General features: G+C 40.9%; 1 protein-coding gene across 3 annotated transcripts in view; it reads left to right on the top strand.

Moving 5' to 3' along the window:
- Hers (Histone gene-specific Epigenetic Repressor in late S phase) overlaps positions 1-6528 on the top strand; it is a 30100-nt gene that overhangs the window by 8814 nt on the left and 14758 nt on the right. The window contains exon 2 of one of the 3 annotated variants that reach the window (XM_086979459.1): positions 1287-1424. The exons of the other annotated variants lie outside the window; for them this stretch is intronic. The gene's annotated coding sequence lies outside the window, so the exon portion shown is untranslated. The remainder of the gene's footprint in view (positions 1-1286; positions 1425-6528) is intronic. 3 annotated transcript variants of the gene reach the window in all.

Genomic DNA, 6528 nt, shown 5'->3' with positions numbered 1-6528 from the left:
ATATATAGGAATTTGATTCCTTTTTCTGCCGATTGTATCTGCGTTTATGATTTCCGTAAACGGTAACTGTGTTTGAACAACAACGCTACTGTTTTAATAACGTAACGAAATACAGATCGCTTCAAGCGGTATTTTTCTGCTGACGACAACAAAAAGCCACATTTATTCTTTTCGAAGTTTATGAGCGGCTGTAGGAGCCGACGTGTATGATTCTTGCTGTAGGATTTGTTTTGGGAGAGTTCAACCGGGGGGTGATTCCTAGGCAGAACGAAGCAGTTTGAAAGCGGCACTCGGTCGCCAAATACCGAAACCGTCGAAATTGATTTGTTCAGTTTCGAATAGCGAGGCTTTTGATTGAATTGAAGTGGAGTCGTTAAATACACTGATTGTCAGTATATGTTAGCATATAGGGTTTGAGTTAATACTCCCGACTCGTTATCAGATTCAGCTGTATGTCCCACGGTATGAAGCAATAACGTACAAGTTTGCATTGGTGAACAAATCACCGTCATCCTGTGTATCCACTATTAAGCCCACCTTTTCTCACATTCGCCATATTCTACTTATAACGGATGTTATGCAATAAAAACTATAATTATTGCAGGAACATTCGCTATAGTTGGAATATATTAATAAAACTTATTGCTTATTATGTAACACCTTGTTGCTACAAGTCGTTGGAAAAATACCCACCACTGTAATAGCTTTGTAGCATTGTGGTGCTTTACTAGTCTTTGGGTTAGTTGCAGCTTTGTCGATGCACTCAGTGAAGAGTCTGCTACTATTTCGCACGTAAACATCTAAAAAGGCCGTTTTCCTAGATGGTAACGTCTGCGTTAGTTAAAGTCGTTATATATAAGGACATTTTATCGTGATTTTTCGAATTTGCTTCGATTCCAATGATAAAATACATTCAATAGACGAGCACACAGAGTAGAGGCTTATTTCCTACTTTCTCCCATATTTTTACGGAAGCTTTTCATCATCTCATCGCACTGCCATGCGAACTCCATGGAGTTCAGTCTGTGTTAAGTACTGCTTCCGAGGGCTGGCCCCTGCGAAACAAAATGTGTCCACGGTTCGCCCTACCTAGACCACCCCATAATAATCACGATACCATTGCACGACTACTGCACGATCAACTTAGCCGCTGTGCACAGTTCGACAACCGAATGAAAATAGCCTCGCGCAGATTCGGTTTCCGCTTGCTGTATAGTTTTCTGAACTTTAACATTATAGCTCAGTATGGTTCTTCCTTAATCATATCCTCGTACATATTTCTGCAGGTGGTTTGATGGGGGTTGATATAATTGCTGCCGGACCCGGTGGAGATCATCACCGCAGTAACAGCAGCAGCGACGAATGTCGCGGCGAGCTTAGCCCAGTGTCGGTGGCGATTTTGGCGTCGATGAATGACGTCCAAGGTAAAGAGAATACATTGCGCGTGTTTTCAGTTAAGGCGGCCAGTTCGAACCCACATTTTCTCAGCCACTTCATGATACGGTACGAGACGGTGTTTGCTATGAAACTAGCACTAGTTTCGTTATTCCTATTGTTGATGATATCGCTGTTGTGTCGTGTATTGGCTGTACCAAAGAGGTAGGCAACCGACTGCACGTATGGTAAGTGATGTGGTCCTCAACGATCAAAATGGTTTGCCAAATCGTTGTCCTCTTCGATGAGTTGAACTCAATTGAAAGAGGAAATGTGAAAAATTAGGTTCGGAACTTATGCCAATGTACGACTTAATCCTGTAAGACACGCTGCTGAACTAACTGAACAGAAAATAAAGCTACTGTCAGACATCTCCTTTTGAAATGAGTATGGCTAGACGAAAGTTTACTAGAAATGCATACAAGCATTTTAAATAATAACTAACTATATAAGGATAACGATGACATATAATAAATAATATATTTGTAGGACACATATACTGGTCTATATTCGCCGGGTTAGGAAATATAATAGATATATGGCATACTAGCGTACTTTAGGAATTATAGCACTTTATCCTATATAGGAGTATGACCCTTGTTTTAGCGGGGTTGGTTTATTACGATTGGCAAAATAGCAGGCATCACATTATATTGGAAGTTTCGAAATGGAATTTATTCGACTGAGATTTTGTTCAAACAACAGATTAAATTCTATACAATATAACGGTCCAGTAGGCAAAATGTTGATTCTCCTGTATCTTATTACACTCAGAGCAAAAGTAAGTTACTGGTTAGTATTATAGCGATACCCATATGAATTATGCTTTAGAAGTTGCCCGCTAGTACGCCTGCAATGTTCAATTGTACAATGATATATATATGTATGTATGGAACTTAAAAAAGAGATCAAATAATCGACCATTTATCAATCAAACGCCGTCCATTGCAATTTCATCGTTACACAAAGAACTAGTTACAGTGGCTCGTACGTAATTCGTTTTCCCTCTCAACAGCCAATTTAGATTCACGTCTAGTATAGTATACTATAGTATAGTTCTCCCGTTCTAGCCACTGTTCAAAATGATATTATTTCTACTGCGTGGTGTAGTAGCAACCGTTGCCAGCGAAGGCAGTGATGGCCACTGTAACCAACACAAGCAGTCATGGCTGCGTCAATCTGTTTGTGCGGTTTTGCTAATCCAGCATGAGTTCGAAGGTCTCTGTGTGAACTCTCCTCATTGCTACTGTGGCCATCGGCACGCTAGCTATTGTCGTTGTTGTTTCTTCTGTTGCTGCTGCCGCCTCTGTGACTCGCGTGGTAAGCGTTGCACGAAACAGCAGATTTAGGTTGGTGGCAGGAACGGATCCAGTGGTATGGGTGACGGCAACGGCGGTCGTTCTATCGAATGCGCGCTCCGTTTTCTTTTATGGGCCGCTTTAGTCTGCGCTGGCCGTATAGAATTATTTAGCCAAGTACAAATGCTTCCTCCAGTATTTAGCTTGCCTATTGTTGTTTCCTGTTATTAGTAATATCTGTAGAGAATTATATATTCATTGTGAATGATAATTACGGTGACGTCGAGAGTGAACGACGCCGCGAATCCCTTACCCTAACCAATGGCAGCTTGAGTGGCGACTGAGAACAGTAAATAGGTTCTAGGGCGCAATCGAAGACGGCTCAGGTTTGAGGTTACGTCGGGGAAACTTAAAGTGTGCTGACGTGATTACGTGCTTATGTATGTTAATTGTTAGTTGTCAATCGCTGTGAAGTTGAGCCACGTTTAAATTCGACTGGCGTCGAATAAGCGTAACGTAGCTACGCGGTCATGCGTATTCGGACGCCAATATTTATAGTCACCAGTTCTGAACGTTTGGCACATTTTTCGACGTTGACTCTGACGATTGTTTTAAGAGTTAGTCAATTCGTGTAAATGAAGATAACTGATAAATTGGAATTTTAGTTTGCCTATTTAAACTATTTTTTTTCACTCGAAGCAGAATACTCGTATAATCATATTCGATAAGGTAAGGATGTGCCTTATCTACAACTTGCTGACGGCAGTTGACGGCAATCGTATAGAAGCATGACAAATCCGTTAACCAGTGAGTATTTTAATTTACACAACCGAGGCTTCTAGCATTAGAAACTATCTAAATTAGCACTTCTAATGAAGTGTTTGATGCTCACTCATGAAGACCGGCTCTTGCGGAACTGGATCACACTAACTGCTGCCGAATCGACAGTTACAAGTCATTTGTTTGCATCGAGAGTTGACTGTCTGCGTGTCATAGGCGAACATAACTCATTAATCGTGAAAACCTTTAGCACTCCAGTGACTTTAGCACAGCAGGGAAAACATGTGTACAGCCATTTGTTATTATGGCAGATGACTAGATGCTTTCCTGATGCTATATTATATAGCCACAGCCTGCAATGGTGTACAGTTTTTGTTACATCTAAAGCTCTATAGTGCCGCTGAACCAGCTATGAAACTATTTACACTGACTACGCATAGCAAATTTCTGATTCGAATCAGGAGCAGTCGACACACTTCACGACTTTCTAAGGCAGGGTGACATAAAAACATTTCTGAAAAATCTACACTGAATTAATTTTATATGCATGAACAGTCATAAAGACGAACGATCAGCTATCGTACTCTGTGATTTAGAGACATACATAGTCAGGAATGAATTGAAGTCGTCAGTCTGAAGACGTCAATATAAGTGTACATCATGACATACATTTAATGGAAACAAACTGGTAAGAAAGCAGTCCCTGACGTTTTCAGTATTCAAACGTTGCGGCCATTTCGACCTTCGACTCTTATGCGCTTTCCGGAAAGAATGTTTCTCTTTGTCACCATACGCCTACCAGCCGTGCTCTAAAAAAGAAGTTCGTATTGCCTGAAGGCGAGCCAAATGCCCACCTCTTTCTTCAGCTTGAAGAAACCTAATATTTTTGAACTCAGGCCGGTCTTATAGACCCAACGAGATGGCCAAGCAATTAATATGGTTAACAAGAATGTTTTCGATGGATTGTGCTTAGTCTATTCAGGATCTTTTTGGGTGCATTCTATAGGCTTATATGTGTAGCTTGCATTCTACGAATGGATGTTTCCGGTATCGTCGTTAAGCTGCGTTTCAGGTGGCTGGCTATCAGCATGAAAACAACTGCGTGCATATTTATGTCCGGCTTCGAAGCTAGACGACCTCACGTGTCCCATCACGGTGACGGGGGTAGTTAGCATTTGATGAATTATTAAATAATTATTATCGCTGGCATCAGACATTAGCTTATAATATCTGGACATGGCGGAAAGATCTAAGTGTGGAAACTCAGTCTATGTCAGTTAGTCAATTTTATGGAGGGTTTCAGCTCTCGGGAGATGCTGAGAGTCCCCGAGAATCGGAACTCATGAGAGATTCTCAATGTCAGCAATTGAGTGATCTCTCCCTCTCAAAGAGGTTATCCGATATGTATGTAAAAGATAGTGCGTGCGATATGTGTCACATCTATATTGATCTGCGTACTTAAAAACGTGAATCATGGGCAAAGTTGTCAGAACATTAAAAGCGGCAATCTCACTTTCGAAATAATCCTTCGTTTTCTAGACTTTACCATAACATGTAATTCATATATGTATCCACCGATATCAACCGTTTGGCGAAACTTGCCACAAGTGTCTGCTCAGTTTATTGTGACCTATGAATTAGCTGCCAAAAACACAAAGATCGTTGCCAGCTATTTAACCGCCTCCAATTTTGTCCTTGTGTTATAACCGCGTTGAGTAACTTAATTATGCTTGTATAGTTACTATTGAAGCATAATGAGAATAACTTATCCGTCGCTCCGTTTCGTCAACCCTAAAAAGAAAATCGTTTTATTGCCCACTGTATTACACCTTAAGTAGCATTTCCTATGAAGCTGGGTCAAAGCCACGAACGACGCTCAGTTGTTTATTATCACCTGTTGTTGTGACGATGGTGGTGTTACTGTAAAGTTCTGTCGAGTTTTTACACTGTTTTGCTAAATCTGCATTTATTGGGCCTAACTACGTGAATAGGATAGGGAGTAGTGGCGCTGCGAAATTTCAGCTCCAGCAAAAAACTTCCATAGTATGTCAGTACGATCTATAAGAGGCTAACACAGAAGCAGCCAGACTAATATGGGTGTAAACCAGTTTACGCTACTCAAGTTGTTACGGCGTCTTGTTAACCACTGTATGTTTGCCAGAGACGGAGTATTAGACCGAATAAGGGTATGTGCGTTCAAAACGTTTAGGCTGAGACGACTCAAAGCAACCAAGTAGAAGATCTTGATCGAAAGATCTGTTACAATTGTGGCAAGTGAAGGCGTTTACTTTGGGACGAAGTAGGCCCAGGAATATACCTCTGTTGCGAATGTAACGGGCTGCTTATGGCTGTCGTTATGGCTCACATATGCATTAGTGTTATTGAGTTCAAAGTACGAAATATCAGAGGGATGAGCATACGGTACAGGATGAGACGGTCATGCGCTGAAACGGTCAAATCTAAATAGATTATTTCGACTTGTTGTTATTCTAGTATCCCGTAGATGTACCCAACTAACGACGAAATCCGTTTATTAATACCATCAAGCCAAATAATTCAGCGATTATTTTGACCGAGACATATCGTTCGGAGAAGTTCTATCGAACGTTGGATTTTGCTTTCTGCGATCCAGGCCGTAGAAGCGAAGTTAACTGGCATTTTTATACAATATCTTATGATGAAAGACGCTCCAGACATGCACTGATAGTAATAAGACGAGATACTGGCCGAAGCTACTCTGCACGTAACTTTGTTTCCATTCCTTTTTAGTGGGCTGCGCAAGCTAACCCATGTTTCACACATGGCGATGGTATGTTTTAGTTGTTTTTTTACTTTTAATTGTTGACATCTGTTTGCCCGAGTACACGACTTGGATACTTATCTGTCCTAGACTCCATTTCTGAGAAACTCAACTTTTGCTCTTATTCTCTATCTTAGCGTTCGAATAATTACACAATAAATGGACAATGGATGCATATCCTATACTTTTCTGTAATCACAGTAACTTGTTCCTTTG

The sequence above is a fragment of the Varroa destructor genome, unplaced genomic scaffold, assembly GCF_002443255.2.
Source record: "Varroa destructor unplaced genomic scaffold, Vdes_3.0 BEIS01000002.1, whole genome shotgun sequence".
NCBI lineage: Eukaryota > Metazoa > Arthropoda > Arachnida > Mesostigmata > Varroidae > Varroa > Varroa destructor.
Note: the sequence above shows the minus strand (reverse complement) of the source record. Positions and strands in the feature narration are given on the sequence as shown.